This window comes from Eumetopias jubatus, unplaced genomic scaffold (genome assembly GCF_037043125.1).
Source record: "Eumetopias jubatus isolate StellerSeaLion01/CBP00866 unplaced genomic scaffold, mEumJub1_p1.0 scaffold_17, whole genome shotgun sequence".
Classification (NCBI taxonomy): domain Eukaryota; kingdom Metazoa; phylum Chordata; class Mammalia; order Carnivora; family Otariidae; genus Eumetopias; species Eumetopias jubatus.
This window is the reverse complement of record NW_028274823.1, coordinates 64282971-64301698: the sequence shown is the minus strand read 5'-3', so window position 1 is coordinate 64301698 and position 18728 is coordinate 64282971. Positions and strand designations below refer to the sequence as shown.

Genomic DNA, 18728 nt, shown 5'->3' with positions numbered 1-18728 from the left:
GCACAGTGACTGGCACACAGCAATGAATAAATAACTATATCTTACATAGTTCATCCATCACTGATCTTTTTTCCTTGAATCTTAAAAACATACTTTTTCTACAAGGCAAGTCCATGTCTAATAATTTACATGACAATAGTTACAGTCCAAAAAGACTGATCAGGTGCATCAGAAAATTTCAACAGTTAGGCAGAAAAGTATACTTTAAATATGATTTATCTTTAGGGTTAACAATCATTTAGACAAATTATACAGTTGAAGAAAAGTGAAAAAAAAAAGTGGTATGCCAAGTAATCAATAGTGTGGTACTAGCATAAGGACAAACATATAGACTAAGGAAACAGAAAAGACAGCCCAGAAACGAGATTTTAGAATAAATGGTCAACTGATTTTCAACAAGGATGCCCAGACTATTCAGTGGGAAAAGGACAATTCTTTTCAGCAGATGGTGCTGGGAAACTTGGATATCCACATGCAAAAGAATTAAGTTGGACCTTAACCTTATGTCCTATAAAAAATTTAGTTGAAAGTGAGTCAAAGACCTAAAGGTAAGAACTAAAACTACAAAACTCTCAGCGGAAATTCTTTCTGATGTGGGAGTTGGTACACATTTCTTGGATAGAACAGTAAAGCAGAAGCAACAGAACAAAAAATAGGTAAATCAGGCTTCATCAAAATTAAAAACTTAGTACATCAAAAAACACTATTGAGAGAGAAAAGACAACCCAAAGAATGGGATAAAATATCTGGAAAGCATGTATATCTGATAAAGGATTGACAGAACAAACAAAACAACTAAATTCGAAAATGGGCAAAGAACTTCACACCCTAAATTAGGATAGTTATTAAGAAAATAGAAAATAACAAGTGTTCTTACAGATATGGAACCACTGTTGGTGGGAATATAAAATGGTGCAGATGCTGTGGGAAACAGTTTAGCCATTCTTCAAAAAGTAAAACATAAATTTCCAAATGCTTCATCCATTCCATTCTTAGGCATATACCCATAAGAACTGAAAGACGGGACTCAAACAGATATTTGTATACCAATGTTCAAAGCAGCATTAATCACAATAACCAAGAGGTGTAAATGACCTAAATGTCATCAACAGATTAATGAAAAAACAGAATGTGGTATATACATACAATGAATTATATGGCCACAGAAAAGATAAAATTCTGATACATGCTGCAACATTAAGAACATTAAGTAAAACATTAAGAACATTAAGTAGAATAAGTCCATTACAAAAGGACAAATATTTTATGATACCATTTACCTGAGGTAACTAATTTAGGCAAAGAAAGTATAGACCAAGAAAGTAGAACAGAGGTTACCAGAGGCTGGGGAGAGGGGGTTACTGGGAAATGCGGAGTTACTGTTTAAGAAATGGTTTGTCTGGAGTGATGAAAAAGTTCTGAAAATGGCTAGTGGTGATAGTTGTACAACATTGTGAAATCACTTAATGCCACTGAAGTATATATTTAAGTGGTTAAAATGGTAATGTTTGATTCTTTTTAAACAAATATCCATTTTTCTTCTACTCCATGAGGACAATGAGTTTGAGATCAGTCAGGTGGATTACCCAAATGAAAATGGTTAAAAAAGCTCCTTCTCATCATCAGTTCACTTTCACAGGAAAGGTATGGTTAGGTATGCAAGTAGACCACCCAACACAAGTTCTGCTTATCCACTTGATTTCATGCACTTATCCAGCCCTGCTGTCCTACTGACTTAGCTAATTTACATTCATCCTGAGACAATTCAGGCGTCACCTATTCTAAGAATGGGGGCCTCCCTTCTACCTCTCCCACAACCAGGGTGGATTCTGTATACCTCTCTGGTGTCTGCTACGGACTACGTTTTGCCTATATTTACAGTTACATTTTTTTATGTGTGCTTCCCCCATTAGATTATAAACTCTATGAAGGCAAGTTATTTGTATTCCTGAATACAACACTGAAGGCCCTCAAATATATGAACAGCCCCCAATCCTTATTATTTATTGACTAAGGGCTAGTGCTGTTTTGTGTTTAGTCTGAAGCTTAGAAGAGTTGGATTTTAGAGACAATCCTTTTGGCAGGAGTCTGAAAAGGACTCCATGTTAAAACTTTTTTTTTTTAAGTAATCTCTACACCTTTGAATTCATGACCCCAAAGAGTCACATGCTCTACTCACTGAGCCAGCCAGGTGCCCCAAGGACTCCATTACTTTTCACTTTTAACCTTGAATGAATCTAGGATTCAGGAAACCTGTATGCACAACAAAAAAAACTAGGTAGCTGAGAAAATAAGGAGAGTGCAAAATGTCTTAATAATCTGTTTGGATTCTCTGCCTATGGAACAAATTGAATCTGAAAATGATGCACAGATCTGGAGTACAGCTAGATGCCAGTGTTTGAAAAGTCTAGGGAAATTGTACAGGCAATAAAATTAAGAAAAAATTTAATTTTATATTTAGGAAAGATGTCAACTCTAAGAAAAATAACAAAGTACCAAATAAAGAATGATGCTAGCTTGCTTCCACTAGCTGTATGAACCTAGATGCCAAGTCACAACTTCCTTAAACTTCACTTTCTTTGACCATAAAAACTGCTATCATATATTCTCTCCCTTCTTCATATTTCCTCTATCTTCCCCTTTTAGACTTTCATTCTCCTGTACTCTCTATCTTTACATTTACAAATAAACACAAATATAAGATCTGAAAGTTTTGTAAGGGGGGGGCAGGTGGGTGAATCGACAATGACACACAAAAATCACATGGGAACTAGTATTATGAGAAGCAAAACCTATGAGTAAGCAGAAGAAACCTGTCTGCAGAAAGGACACTGAAAAAGAGGGGAAGAAGGAATATGTGACTTGAGTTCCTGACTTTCTAGTTCCTAATTCTATTCCAAATAAGGTTCAGCTGTACTTTCTGCTACAGCTATCCCTGACACTGCCTGTTGTATCTTTATAATATGCCCCCCACCTTTTTATTTAAGCTAGTTTAAGTGGGTTTCTATTTTGCTACCTATGCATTTGTAAGTTAGACTTCTCAGAGACTCGTGTGAATTAAATAAATTAATACATATACCCTGAAAACATGACAGAAAATTAAGATAATACAATCTATTTTACTCATAAGGATAACAAAAGGATTTATTAAAATAATGCACACGGAAATATTTTTGAAATTGTCAAGCTTTACAAATGTAAAACATTAACACACTAAGAAATAAAAATTTTAATTTTGAGATTTTAAAATAATATGGCTATGCTTTAGTAAGAACTTGCAATTGGGTAAGAGGAATAAATAATATCAACCTATTTTGATTGGCAGAAAAATTAGAAAATCTTTCTCAATGGTAACTTGAGATGGCTTTAAATCTTTTAAATCTGATGTCTACAAGCATAATTTCACATACTTTAAATTCATAACAGCAGTCACAAAAAATTACAAAGAGACTGGCAGATTTTTCAGCATATGATCATAGCAGATTTGGGACCAAGAGAGAACTATTGCAGACTGTGACTTATAAATGTTTTTAATCTGAATATTGCAGAACAGCTCATACTTGGGCCAAATTTCAGTCAAAATAACATGTTCCTGGACTCCATGGATACATTTTCAACACACCAAGTTTTGCAACCAATTTTTACAAATGAAGAACTCCCTTTTTAATACCAGGAGATATGCGTTTGGGTAAATCAACATACCTGATTTGCAGAACGTCAATAAGCATATTTTATAACTATTTTTGAAATTACAGTGATACAAAAATCAGGTAGGCGGGACATAAAAAAGAATGTAGCACAAAACTACTAAATATTAAAACATTATGTACCAATTTTAAATTTTAAAAAAGCTTACTTAAATAAGGAAGTACAATGACTGTTTTAACTACTGGTTCCCCTTTTCTTGTAGTGCATCCTACTTTCTAGGCTTCAGCTTGGCTCCACTATTGCAAGCTGTCACTTTTGACTAGAAATGGAGTAAAGCCAAGTACTACACAACAGCAGTTTCCTGTTCTGGCCTCATCTTCTAGACCACCCCCAGGCCAATGCCTGCCCACAGATGCTGATCCTACCACGCCAATAATCCACCAACAGTCAGTTCACAGCTATGGCTATGATCCTGTATTTTTTTACACTCTTGGCAGAGTGTATATTCCACAATCTCACAGTTCTCATTTTCACTGACTTTATGGCAACAAGGCACCTCTAAATTTCAATCAAATACTAATATGAATGCAAAATGAAATGGAAAAAGATGCATACAAAAACTGAGGGACTAATTGAGAATGTGCTCAACTTCTGTTAAGATATAATTCAGAAACAGATATTGAAAAATAGAGCTCTCTCAGTAAGTACTATTAATACAAACAATTCTGTTATTCTAAACCTGTACAATTTTGATTTGCATCTGGCACTGCCTGACTCATTAGGTTTCTCTTTTGAGATAAACCTAGAATTAGGTCAAATGTCTCTTATCTGTGAGACTAAAATAATTAGTCAGGGATTAACTTGTTAGGTTAATATTGGTCAGAAATGGTTGTTTTTCCACCATGAGCAAGTTCACAGAATTATTAGTGTTGAGAAGCAAGTTCAAAGGTCATATAGTCCAACTCTTACTCCATGCTTACAGGACTTCCAAAACATAGTACTATACCTACATGACCTCTCACCAGAGCCAAATAAAGAAAAGCAATTCTGTAACTTGCTGAATAACACTTATGCTTTTTAAGATAAAAATAACTATCAGCAGCAAATGGAACCTTTGACTTTCCCTGTGGAAAAAAAGTAAGAGAATCTTCTGAAGGGTAGTATCACACAAAAGGGTTCTGCATCTTTTCCAAAACCATTTTCTTAAAATAATAATTTAAGAAGTCACCAATTGAATCTTATCTAAATAAACTTCCCTGAAGGGGTCGGTGGGGGAGGAGGGAGCGTTGACCATGGCTTGTATAGACAGCAAAAAATTATCCAGAATCAGCTGTAGAAAGAAATGGCAAGAGTTCCAGAGACAACAAATAAGACAGATTGTTAAAAGTAAGAAGTGCAGATGGTGGAAGACAAATATCCAACGGTTATGTATGTATGATAGGAAGAGAAAGGAGTTTCAAATATCCACCAAAAAGGTTTAAGATACCATTTACAAAAAGAGAAATTCAGAACCTGTCTAAATAGGTATCTTCTACTGAGCTGTGTCTGTAGTTAATAACTCAATACAGCATTTCATTTAATCTTCCTAACTCTGAGGTAGACAACAGCTTTATCTTACACATGAGGAAACTATTTATTTAGAATGCTTGAGACTTTCTCAATGTCACATAGCTAGCAAATAGCATGGATTTGAAACCATGTCTGCATGAATTGACTTCAAAACTCATATTTTTAACCATTATGCTATACTGATTCTCTCTTAGAAGAAAAGACTCTAGTGAATGAAGACCCAATCAATTAGCTGCTTCTCATGTATTATAATAATCAGATGCCACTGTTATGTAGAAATTTTGTTATTTTCTTGCTTCAAATCTTCCAATGATTCATTTGGCGTACAAGATAAAAAATTCACTTAATAACTGTATTTAGCAATCCTTTTCCTCTTTTATCTGACCCCATAATACTTATTTATGTAGTATGGAGTCTACTATTCAAAGTTGAACTCTCTTCTCTAGCTGATATTCTACTATTTCTTTCTTTTTTAATGTTATGTTAATCACCATACATTACATTATTCTACTATTTCTTAATATACCTCTGTTCCTGAGTGATCATGCTGACCCTCCTGCCAAATGTCCCACATTACTCTTTCACTTTCATCTCCATTTAATTGAATCCCATTCAAGTTCTACCTCCTTCATGAGACTTTAACCATTTCAATCTCTACTGATTTCTCCTTTCTTTGTATTCTTAGTCTTTACTATGTATTTTTGGTTCCTTAAATCAAGTCTATTTTTAAATATAAGTTCTTGTTCTGAATTATAAAGTCCTTGGGAAAAAATAAGTACTATGACTTAGTATATTAATTTTTTAAACCAATAAGCACCTAGCCGGATGCTGTGCATAGGGAAACCACAGAATTTAAATAACGTTAAATGAATGAAGTCAGTTGGGATGTTTCCAAGGTCAGGTATTAAAAAATTTTAAGCATAAGTCAAAGGGAAGTAGAGTCTAAGCATAAAATTTCTATTTAAAGACTCCCTTCTGGGGAAGAATCAAGTGAGTCAACAATTAGTGGAACACAAACTAAGAGCTCTAGCCTCTTTTTCTGCTCTGGGCCTGTTCCTCCCTGTCTCAACCACACTGCAAAAGCTCTCATTCTTGGGGGTTGGGGGTATAGGTGTGTTCCACTCTCATATCCTAAAAGGCATGCTTCTAGGGTTTCCTATAAATTCCTATAAAATATCTCTTTTTAAAGATTTTATTTATTATTTTAAGATTTTTTTTTTATTTGCAAGAGAGAGAATGAGAGACAGAGAGCATGAGAGGGAGGAGGGTCAGAGGGAGAAGCAGACTCCCTGCTGAGCAGGGAGCCCAATGTGGGACTCGAACCTGGGACTCCAGGATCATGACCTAAGCCGAAGGCAGTTGCTTAACCAACTGAGCCACCTAGGCGCCCAAAGATTTTATTTATTTGACAGAGAGAGACACAGTGAGAGAGGGAACACAAGCAGGGGGAGTGGGAGAGGGAGAAGCAGGCTTCCCGCTGAGCAAGGAGCCCAATGCGGGGCTCAATCCCAGGACCCTGGGATCATGACCTGAGCTGAAGGCAGACGCTCAACGACTGAGCCACCCAGGCGCCCCAAAACATATCTCTTTATAGAAAGCTGTTATCATTTTTTAAAAATCTAATTTATTTCTTTAAAACAACAACAGTTTGTTGAGCAATATCTGGAAGTCAATTTATTTTTTTTTCTTTGGGTTAATTAAATTAATGGGAAATAGTAATTTGATACCAGGAAGAGAACAAATCTGAGAGGAATTCAGGGAAACATTTACATAACTATACTAATAAATCCTGTACCAAGTGAAAATCCCATTTCTTCTACAGGAATATTAGTCTTAAAATGATAGATCTACACCAAAGTCAAGTGAAAATAAAGAAAAGTTTAAAAAATAAGTTTTTTCTCTACCCATCAAAGCAATACTAACTAACATGAAGTTCTGTTTACTTCCTTCTGTAAACTATTAGTGGTGCCACCATAATACCCAGGGGAACAAATTTGCTCAGAAAATGAATGACTACCAACAAGATTTTTAAACTTTTGTCAGTGGCTCATTTATGTCAAATATTTAATTCAACAAAATATAACATCTGGCTAGTAACAACCAAACCAGTAGTTAATTGTTCACCTTGGATGATTGTGGACTAAATTTCACTTCACACTGCATTATCTCATCCTGGTTGTGAAGCAATTCCAAAGTCCACAGGACAATAACAAAAATTTAGAAGGAAAAAATACAGGTCTCTGCTACACTCACTCCCAAACTACTGGTAATTTATCCTAGGCATTCATTAGAGTTATTTTTAGTACACCAGATGTGTTGGGCAACAACTACCTTACGGATATTCTGAAACCATAGCCAATAAATTTATATCATCGATGATGTGAAACTTATGGGTCAAAATGGACTGAAACAGGGAAAACAACTTTCTCACAGAGGAATACAGAAATGAGATACACAGATCTGATTAAGCCCAGACACATTCATTCACTAAATATTTTTTTTTGAAGATTTTATTTATTTATTTGACAGAGACAGCGCGTGAGAGGGAAAACAAGCAGGGGGAGAGGGAGAAGCAGGCTTCCCGTGGAGCAGGGAGCCCGATGTGGGGCTCAATCCCAGGACCCTGGGATCATGACCCGAGCCAAAGGCAGACGCTTAAGGACTGAGCCACTCAGGAGCCCTCATTCACTAAATGTTTTAAGACTCTTCTCTGTTCAAGTCTTTAAGCAATTTTTAGTCCAGGTACTAAGAAAATAATCAGGTTTGTTCCACCTGTTCCCTTTTCCTTCAACCAGCAATTCACAGCACAGGAGTACTATATCTAATATTTAGTAAAGCAGTTCAATGTCTATATTCTATGATGGTACAAACTGTAGAATTAATGGTCTTATCTCTAAACTTGTATCACTTTATTATGACCCAAAACTTTAAAAAGGATGATTCCTTCAGGTCTAGGATGATTCTACCTTATAGTAGGGAACATATCTCAATACTACAATGAATTTTAATATACAGTAAGATAAACATAAGGCATAAGTTTGAACAAGCACATTCTGCTTCAAGTCTCTAATGGTTTTTTAAACTAGTGCCCTTTGTATTATCCCTCTACTACATTTAAAAACAAAGAGAATTGTGATCCCTAGAAAATACTGGACTAACAAGCCAGACCAACCCAGATTTGTTGATATGAGTCATGTACAATTTTCAGGTAAGAAATAATAATCTCTTCTATATCCTCTATGAAGCAACCAACCTGAAAACTGCAGGTGTGTGCATGGCCAGAAGCCAAAATTCAGAACAAGATGATTTCAAAATCATGCTAAAAGTTCAATGTTCATATTTCATTACCAAACTGTTTTTTGTATTAACTTGATCAAAACTTCAAGTTTTAATGAAAAGTTTTTTAAAAAATTTCTGCAATCATGCTCCAAAGAAAAGAAACAATACCACAAAAATCATAGTAATTAAGAAAACTGCAAACTATAAAAGCCATCTTTCAGAATCAATAATTTGTTGTTTTATTTTCCCTCTTTCTTCCCAGTCAGTTGAAAGACAAAGTAGAATCTGCAAAGTTCCCACCTACTTCCTCTCTTTTCCCTTCCCCCTCTACTTCAAAGAAAGTTAACTACAGCCAGGCATGATCAGGAAATCTAAAAGGAGGAAGCAGAAACTCATTTGTGTGCATAAGGAAGGAAAAAACAGAATTAACAATAACCAAGAGGCTTCAGTGACCTAATTAATATACACTGATTATTTTATCTATAAAATGTTGGTTTGGCTTTTCTCCTCATTCAACTTTCCTTCCAAAATACTGAAAACTGTAACAATGATGATCGCACCCCAATTTCCCAACTACATGCCACCTAAAAAAGTGATCAGATCAAGTTTAATACATGGCATTTGTTATTCAATGCATTGAAATCAGAGGTTAAGTGTAGGATTCAAAGCAGTGACCTAAAAGTGAAATGATCTGTATTAATTCCTGAGTCAATGGTTTCCTAACCATTACCTTAACAATATACTATTTGGATATATTAAAAAATAGGGCTGTACAACTTTATTAAGGAAATTAAAGGGAGTGTACTACTACAGAACTGCTGAGAACCAAGGAGAAAGATGGTAGGTGGGAATTCCTACTAGAAAAACATTTTCTTAGATTCATAGTAAAGCATTTGTCTGAATTTTTAAAACAAAAGTTATGTGTACCCATCACTCTATACACAAAGGCCATTTCTAAAGAAGAAAGCTGCTTTCCCCCATCACACTTAAGAAGTCTACAAAGGATAATTAACATCTAGATTCAGAAGAAATTGCCTCATGAAATTTAAAGAAGTGAGAAAAAACAGGGAGAGCATTTAAAAAATGTGTTCAATTTTCCCTGAACTCCCTTTACATAGGGTTACCCTAAAGTTGAGATATGTCAAGACACTATTTACAAAATCTATGCCAGTAACAGCTGCCATGTTTAAGATGCCAAGGAATTTAATGTACTGTTTGGACAAGTGGTTACAGAAAAGCATTCTGGGATAAAGCCACTCTAATTACATGAACTCTAAAATTGTTTCCTTTATCAAGAATGTAGCTGTATTTCATAAACTCATTTAAATAAATAAATTTGAAAAACTAGACTGAGGCATCTTAGGTCTCTGGAGTACATTTTCATTCAAAATGTTACAATAGGTGTCTATCATTTACATACTAGAGAAAATATCCTTATATTTTTCTAACTTAATATGAAACTAAATATATTAAAATACATATTAAAAAGCTCTGTTGCAAACCATCTAATTACTTTTGAAACTCCTAAGAAATTCTAAAATTAAGGTATGCTGACTCCCTAAATCAAGTGCTGTTAGTGTAATTCCTTCTGATTTTCTAGAACTGAGAGCTCACATTTGTGAAAGACAAATGGTTAAAATGTCAAGACAATCACTTCACCTTTAGAAGATAGAATAGTTTTCAGGCCAGACATCAACCTGCCTTTACTAACTGAGCAATACAAATGGCTTACTAACAAAGACAATCATACAATTTAAAAATCAAATAAGACTTTAGCTCTTGTGCCTTTATTTTTTAAATAAAATGACAAAACTATCAGAATCTAAAAGCTTAAAATGTAAAACAAAACAAAACACCCAATAAAATGTTAGCACATTCTTTCAATCATTATAATTTTAATAAACATGTTGTGAAGTTTTAGGCCACCTGGCAAAAGAGTTTATTTTTAAAAAGTAATTTCTACATAATGATTTCACTTCTCTAAATCAAATCCAAGCTGAAACTTCCAGAGTGCTGCTAATCAGCAACCACAAAATTAAAACATTAAGGGTTGGAAGGTTCCTTTGATTTTACCTAGACTCACCCAGTCTAATTCCCACTAAAACACTGTTAGAAATGAAACAAATTATAATAAGGCCTATAGTAAGCTAAATGGCATTCACAATTAAAAACAAAACAAAATAAAACCCCAGGGAAAAGCTCTAACACCTTCAATATTAAACTGGGACTTGCTATGAATTTTTAGCTATAAATACTGTAAAGAAAGAACAAAAACTAACAGTACAAAAACTAGGCCATTTAATGAAATAAGAAAAATAATGTGAAAGGACAAAAGCACATCTATGTAGACTTCAAAATAACATTTAACTCAGAGAACTATCATATCATTTTGGTAGATCTAGCAGAAGAGGCACATAACTGCTCTAATTCCCTAAGTATTATAAGTCCACACACAACAAATCATTGCTCATTAACTCAAGCTCTTGTTCTTTCCATGGAAACGATGCCTCTATATTTTATTTTCGGAAAACAGTAACTATTCTGAAATTAAATTGGAGTACTGACTTTCAGCTCCATTAAAGTCAAACTATTTCACTCATTCTTTCTTTCAATGCAATTACCATATTATTTTAAACACAGGTAAAAAATGTATGACATTTAACTCAATCTGAAATCCAAATATACAAAGAAAACAAACTTCTGTGCATTTTTACTTCTACCTTAAAAAATTAACCGATAGAACTTCACTAGAAATTTAAAAATTCATTTAGCTTACTATTTTTGATGAGTTTCTTCACAGGATTTAAATCTAAAAGCCTACTAGAAAATATTTTTCCAATTAAATGTATTTGCACTTAAACTGCATCTGGGAACTAAAATTTAGAAAATGAACAATTAACGACAATCTAAAAGAAACTTCCCACTTAAAAAGAAAAATGAAATACTATTATTGTATGCATACAGTAAACACTAATCTCATTTAATTACATTAATTGACCCAATTCTTAACCTTTAGAGCTGGAGACAAAGGTAATTTATACTAATATCTAACCAGTTATTTCCTAATGATGAACAGTATTTATAATGGCAGTTACTTAATTTTGCTCACTTGTGTATTCCCAGTACAAAATGCTGCCTAGTTCATAGAAAGTTCTCAGTACATAAATCTGTTGATTGGATAAATTAACCATTTATCCTATAATCAAAAACTATTGAATGCACTGGGTTCCTTGAACACCTAGATGTTAGCTTGAACTGAATATTTAAAAGAATATCTGAATGTCACTGAAGTTTAAAGATTAGCTAACTTAAAAGCAACCTAAAATTTCTTACCTGGTAGGGCTGAAAGGCACTATCTTCAGTTAAAAAATCCAGTTGTTTATCTACAAGGAATTCTACCGCAGTGATTGAACTGGGTATGCTTTTTTCAACCAGGGGTTTGAAAGTCTGGTAAGAGAAAAAAAAAATTCATAATGGTTATTTTCTGGGTTTTATACTCAAATACGAAAGGTATTATTTGAATACAATGTATAAATGTCATTATCATAGCAATTTTAGAGTACCAATTAATATTTTCATATTATAATCTAAATGATTTTATCCATACAAAATATTTTATATTAAAAAGGAATGAAGTAGATCTATAAGTTGTTTATTTTAAAAAAGAGAATCAAATATACATGGGTATAAAAATTTCTAAGATAATAAAAGAAATTGCTTCTGAAAAAGTCAACTGGGTAGGGGAGCATATTTACCCCAACTCTTTTTTAAAAAATTATTAAGTATTAATCTTTATAAAAACAGATCAGATATAGTTCACAGAACTACTTTTTTGCTAGCTCATTCACATCAAGGATTTTAAATGATCAGGATGCATCTGGTCTTTTAACTCCACCCCGTGCACTACCCACCCCCGTCCCTGCCCCAAGCACAAATAAAAATCCAGCTGCTTCAGTAAGAACAGCATGGGGGAAGGGAACAGGAAAAGAAGGAGGTATGAAGTATTACACAAAACCCACCTCTCAGTACAGATCTCTGCTACTTTAAAAATCAAATGAAGAGACAAACCAAAAATGGGCGCTGGGAGGTGGGGATCCATGGCCATTTGATTATTTTAAAGAAGACTCCCTCATCTTTTACATAAAGGAGTATATACCCATATCTTGGGGTGGGGTGGGAGTGAGAGAGGCAGAAGAGGAAGAGGAAGGAAGGAAACAAAGGTACAATGTATGCAGTTTTTAATTACTGTCACACTTTCGAAGCAGAAGCAGCTTGAATAAAAAGCAAGTGTCACGTCCCTGGTATTTTTCTAAAAACTTAAGAATCAAAGTTTGGAAAATGGAATTAAAAACCAACTTATTTTATAAATTACCTATATAACACGGAGAAATCTTTCTTGCTACAAGCCAACTTGTGTGACCATTTGGATACAAACCAAAGCTTTTGTTTTGGCAGGGACAGTACAAATCCCCAGGAGATTCAAAGCCATTGTGTTTCCCCCTTCTCTTACTATGTCTTAAAGAAATCTAACATCTTGCTAATCACAACTAATAATGTACTCTGGGTAAAAACTTTTCAAGCTCTTTAGTGCAGAGTGGCTCTTAAGGAGTTAATTTCTGTATTTAAGAAATTCCTTTTAAAGCTTTCGATTTATTGAGGAATCTGTAACAGTGTTTTTAAAAAAGCTAAACACATGAGAATAGAGAAGCATTTTAAAACATGCCTTATTTCTATACTCTACCATGAACTTAAAAATAGTATCTTCTTTCCTAAATATAACATGAAAAAATTCTCTTACATCCCCACTTATTTTCGATATTTATGATTAGAAAAATCTAACCACAGGAAGTTCCTCCCTCCCTAGTCCTAAGGCTAACCTTTTAAGTACTACATATGTATCAGGAGTACTCTTATTTGGGTGAGAAATTACATTTTCAAAACAGACATTCCCCCATTACTTAGCTATCTCCTGCAATTATTGCAAACTAGAATTTTCCACTTTGCCAAGACTAAATTCCTAAAATTATTTCATAAAATATTATTATTTTACCTAACAAGTGACTCAAGTTTTCAAGATCATTTATCTAATTTAGACTTTAAAATGTCTACCAGTATGTGATTGACATGATATATGTAATATTCTTCATATTATATATTTGTTTAGTTTTTAGTAAACTAGAAAACACTGGCACCTTTTCAAGACTTGATTTAATCCTTGAACTTTATTCAAATGATCTATTTCTTTTCAAATAGTACCGTGTCAGGTCAACTCGTGAAGGTTAACAAAAAGGTCCACAAAAGCTATTATCTAAGTGGCTAAAGGTACAATTCAATTAAGTAGGATTTGAAAAAGAAGTAAACTCCTGTCTGAGTGCCTCTTTCTTACGCAAATAATACAGGTGGTTTGCATTTCCTATGAGACCTAGTCATTTTATAATATGAAAAACGTTCTTGTGAAGAAATCCTCTCAGAACTCTGCTTTTTAAGGTAGATCAGAGTTCTAAGGGTAAATTTTAACAAGCGAACTAATCATAATTTAAATTACTGAGTTAGTTTAGTTTCTAGGCTAAAATAAGAATTTCTCATTTTAAGATAACTCATTGAAGGCCACCAGGAGAATTTAGCTATCAGAAATGTTAAAGGTTAGTTTATAAAAGGCTATTTCTGATAGAATAATACTTATAACCATGTACAAATGGAGGTCAAGAGTATATCATGCTTCTTAAAATAGCAAATAGGGCCCAATGTGCAAATTTTAATGTGCAATTATATTTAAGCTACAAATATGTTCCCAGCAAGAGCTTATAAATACTTCTACAGTACTTGTTAAAGAAATGTTTCAATATGTATTAAATAAACAACCCTGAAAATGTGTGATTATTACTACTTTATGGAAAATTAAAGACAAAGAACATATGAAACTAAGTACTTAAAACACATATTGATTTTCTAAAGTGGCAAATCAACGATATAACCATTATTCATATTTGTATCCAAGTTGAACACATTTCAAAGAGCTATTATTAACTTAAAAATAAAAACATAAATATTTAAATAAGAGTGAACAGATCCTACAGCTTTTATGATGAATCTGTAGTAAATATTTCATGGGTCTAGGTGTACTGGAATGTAAAGAAAGTAGAACTCATGCATAACTAAGTAATTCAAGACACTAAAGATACATCATTCTATGAGGAACTTCCACAGCCTAAGGGGAAGCAATGAGCTACCATCTGATGAAAGTCACAGAATATGGCCCCAGTCACAAAAAGACTATTATTCCAATGCTGAAAATAGCCTTTGTGAAAATTCAAATAAAAATTACTAATTTAAAATTGATATTCATAATTGAAAAAAAAACTTTTTCAATTTTATTAATGGATTAAGAGTTCCTTCAAGGTCCTTTGTCTGACCGTACTTTAAAAATAGTCTAAAGCCAAAATAAATAGTTGAGAGCCTGAATTTCTAGTAGGGCCTACACCACGCTATAGGAAGAATGCTTAGAACAACTGTATCCTGTTTGGGGCTCCATGCTGCACCACATTCCATTCACATGAGGAAGAGGAGAACAGATGAGCCCTCCACAAAAAAACATTTTTTAAAATAAATCAGCTACAGCTCTCAAACATAACTCAGCTGCTCAAACAAACCATGTTAAAGCTCACATTTAACATTTAACTGAGAATTCATGGAGTTTATGTCTGCAGTCTGAGTTTCTAACAATCTCCAGTTAACATTTAACAATTCCTTTTCCAACTTAAAAAAAAAAATCATGCTCATTAACTACAAAAATCTGATATAAAATTCACTAAAGGAAAATACTGAAGCAGAAAACTAAGCAACATTTTAGAAGTCAAGGTTTAGTCTACGGGGAAAAAAAAAAAAAAAGACTGGAGTGACTTGAAAGAACAAAGTCCAAATTCCCACCCAAGCAGGTCTATTGAAAAACACGATACTGTTAGAAAACAAGTTGGGGGTGGGGACTGGAATACACCACACAAAAAAACCCTCACAAAACAAATACCCCCACTTCCCTTAAAACACTATATTCTAAAAACCCTAATCTGAAACATTTCTGCTGTAATACTTTAAACAATTAAACTCTAGTTTTTAATCTTTTTACAGTGTTAGGAAATTACTACACACACAATCCTTTCTGAACAAATGAAAAGAGTTAAAATTTCTTAAAACTAAGAACACTAAGGCTAGATCAATAAAAGGCAGTGACCTTAATTCCTAAGGCTGAGAAGTAAAACCAAATGTAAATTAAGACAAAAGAAAAAGGAAGCAGAAAAATACAAACCGTACTTTGTTCTTTAGAATTTTAAAGTATCTTAAAATCTCAGAAATCCACGACACAGCTTTAAAGGTCAAGAAGTAGCTGACATTTCCATTTCACTCTTGAGCAGTATTTTTTATCTAGCCTAAATACTTCTTTAGTCTTCAAAAATCACAGGCAAATGGCTCTCAAACCAAGCATTTCTGAGCTCACTTGCAGCGTCGTCATTGTATAGGAAGAAAAGCCAAGACCACAAAACGAAGCAGAGCTGTAACCTAACAAGTCTCCGACGAGCAAATGACGATTTTCTGTCTGCTCTGGCTCAGCCTGGCAGTGATGAGGATTACAACTCGCTCTTTGTCATCAGCACTGTGGTGTTAACGACTAAGAAATCCTGCAGCTGAAGCACTACTGCATCCTCCGATCTGGGTCAGGATAATTTCTCCCGAGGTCGCTTACATAACCAGTGAGATACTCCAAATAGAGAGAACAGCCATCCATCAGCTAGAGAAAGCCTTCCCCACTGTACTCTGTCTGCGTGGAAACACACTGCAGTAGCTTCCAACAGAGCAGACACCCAAATGAGAAAGACTACTTGGCTTAGGGCACACTGAGAGAAGGGAAGAGGCGGTGCTCTGTAAACTGTAACTAATCCCCCGTCACAGGTGCTGATGGAGTCACTTCCAGCACGAGTCACATTACTGGTGATTACTCATTTGGCTGCGGCCATAGAGACTGGCTCATAATTTTAACAACAGACAAAGACAGACTAGTGGTGAGACTGAGACCTCAAGTTTACTGTCTCTTTCAATAAAGCAAATGCAAATACAAAGTTTTTGCTTTCCAGATTACCAAGGTGAGAAAGTGCAGAAAAAATAGATTACGTAAATATCTCTCAAGTTGGCAAAAATGAAGCATAACTTCCAACTATTGAAAATACTTTGTGTGCTTTAAAGTCCTTATTTTAGTTTAATCATTTGTCCTTAAAAATAATACTGACATAAAAAAAACTCAGAAAAAAACACTTAAAAGCATTTTTGGAGTAACAGTCCAAATGAAATGAAATGACATAACCACAACACTTTACTCAAAAGAAAAACTGGTGATATTTATTTTGGCAGATTTAAAAAAATACTCCTGAAACAATTTTATTCTTTAAAAAAAATTTAATCTACACAATTCAGTTATAAAAAAATCATAATTTGAGAGCATAAAATGTATTTTTCTGATGTGTTACCTAACATAGGCTTGTAACTTCTTTCTAATCTCAAGAGCTGTGCTGTCTAATATGGTGGCCACTAGCTACACATGGGTACTGAGCACCTGAAATGAGATTAGTCTAGATTTAAATGTGTGTTGTATGTATAATATATGCACTGAATATGAAAAAACAATGCTAGATATCTGTAAGTGTAAGAAAACATTTACCTATTTTTAAATGATGTGGTCTTTTACAAATATGACTGAATGCAGAATCTCAATTTTAATAAACCTAAAAATTTGTTTAATATCACATACAGAACCAATTCATCAAATCATTTCAGAGAAAAACTTCTAGCCACCAGCCAATGCCCTGTCTCTCTGTACCTATTCCAGATGTATCAGTTTCATTTCACAGAAACATCAGGGTAACCACTGAAAAGATATTTTCAACTTTAGTGTATGATGAACTGTATCTACAAAAATCTCAGTCTTTTTGTTTAAGGATGAAAGAGATGGATAATGATTATTCTAAGAATGTTAGTAAGATATAGCTTTAGAACACTGATGGTACTAAAATGTAACTTTAGAACAAATATTTTTAAAAATAGTAACTCAAGTGAATATTACATCATACACATTTCAGTAATTCATTCATAATCACTTCCGACATGAATGTAAAACATATAAGGAAACAAAAGAATTCACAATGTCATATAATATACAAAAGAAAAAACAACTGGATCAATATGGCAGCTTTATTCTAACCCCCAAACAACAAAGAAAACAAAGAAACATCAAATGCTTGATGCAGGCTATTATATTATGAAACAGCACATTTTCAGTACATTCCACACTACATTTCTATAATTTATTGTACATTAGAGAATGAGTTTAATATTTCACCGGATTCATCTTACAAGCTCACATAAATTCAAGTATGACTATGATATACACTTAAAAACAGCTGTCTTTGTTCCTAAGTACTATCAGTCCCCTACAGAACCAAACAGCAAATAGAACTACACTTAGCTAACAATCCAAATGCCACAATATTTATGTATTCCTAGTGACACAGAATGCAGTAATTTTTTAAAAATCAAAATAATTAATATCAATAAAGAAAAAACACTAATTTTTATTTCATACTATATCATGGTTGAATTAAAATTCTTCTCCATTATTATAAAGAAATACTATATAGGGGCACCTGGGTGGCTCAGTAGGTTAAGTGTCTGCCTTCAGGTCAGGTCATGATCCCAGGCTCCTGGGATCAAGCCCCATGGCTGGCTCCCAGCACAAGGGGGGAGCCTGATTCTCCTTCTCCCTCTGCTACTCCCTTGTGTTCTCTCTCTCTCAATTAAATTAAATTAAATTAAAATAAAAAAGAAATACTTATATGGTCAATTCTTAATGAAAATGAGGAGAGCACAAAGATGGAACTAGTTGAAAGCCATAAATACCTTTTTAATATTTATTTCATAAATTGAGCTTCACAAATACTTTTAAAATATTTCTAAAAAATTTTAAAAATATATGAATGTGAGTCTGGTCTGGTACTCTGGTAAATTCCTAATACAAATAAAAACAGTGAAATAACAATATAGAGAACCCACTTGGTAGTAAGCATAATAAGTTGCTCAGCTTTTACATCAAGCTTGTTCTCTCTTGTTCTTACAACTCCTTAGGGATGGTAGATACCACCTTTCAGACAGCAAAAAGCACCATTTTGAGAGCAGAATTTTAGTCCTTT

The 18728-nt window shown here is 33.8% G+C and overlaps 1 protein-coding gene across 4 annotated transcripts in view; it reads right to left on the bottom strand.

The window, feature by feature from the left end:
- Positions 1-16367, bottom strand: part of JMJD1C (jumonji domain containing 1C) — a 93637-nt gene extending 77270 nt beyond the window's left edge. For 2 of the 4 annotated variants that reach the window (XM_088020056.1, XM_088020057.1), the window contains exons 1-2: positions 15805-16367; positions 11830-11943 (exon numbers count right to left, since the gene is read on the bottom strand). The gene's annotated coding sequence lies outside the window, so the exon portion shown is untranslated. Of the gene's footprint in view, positions 1-11829; positions 11944-15799 lie in introns of those variants that run through there. The other 2 variants (XM_028123977.2, XM_088020058.1) reach the window with 2 other exon arrangements.
- Positions 16368-18728: the final 2361 nt, after the last annotated feature.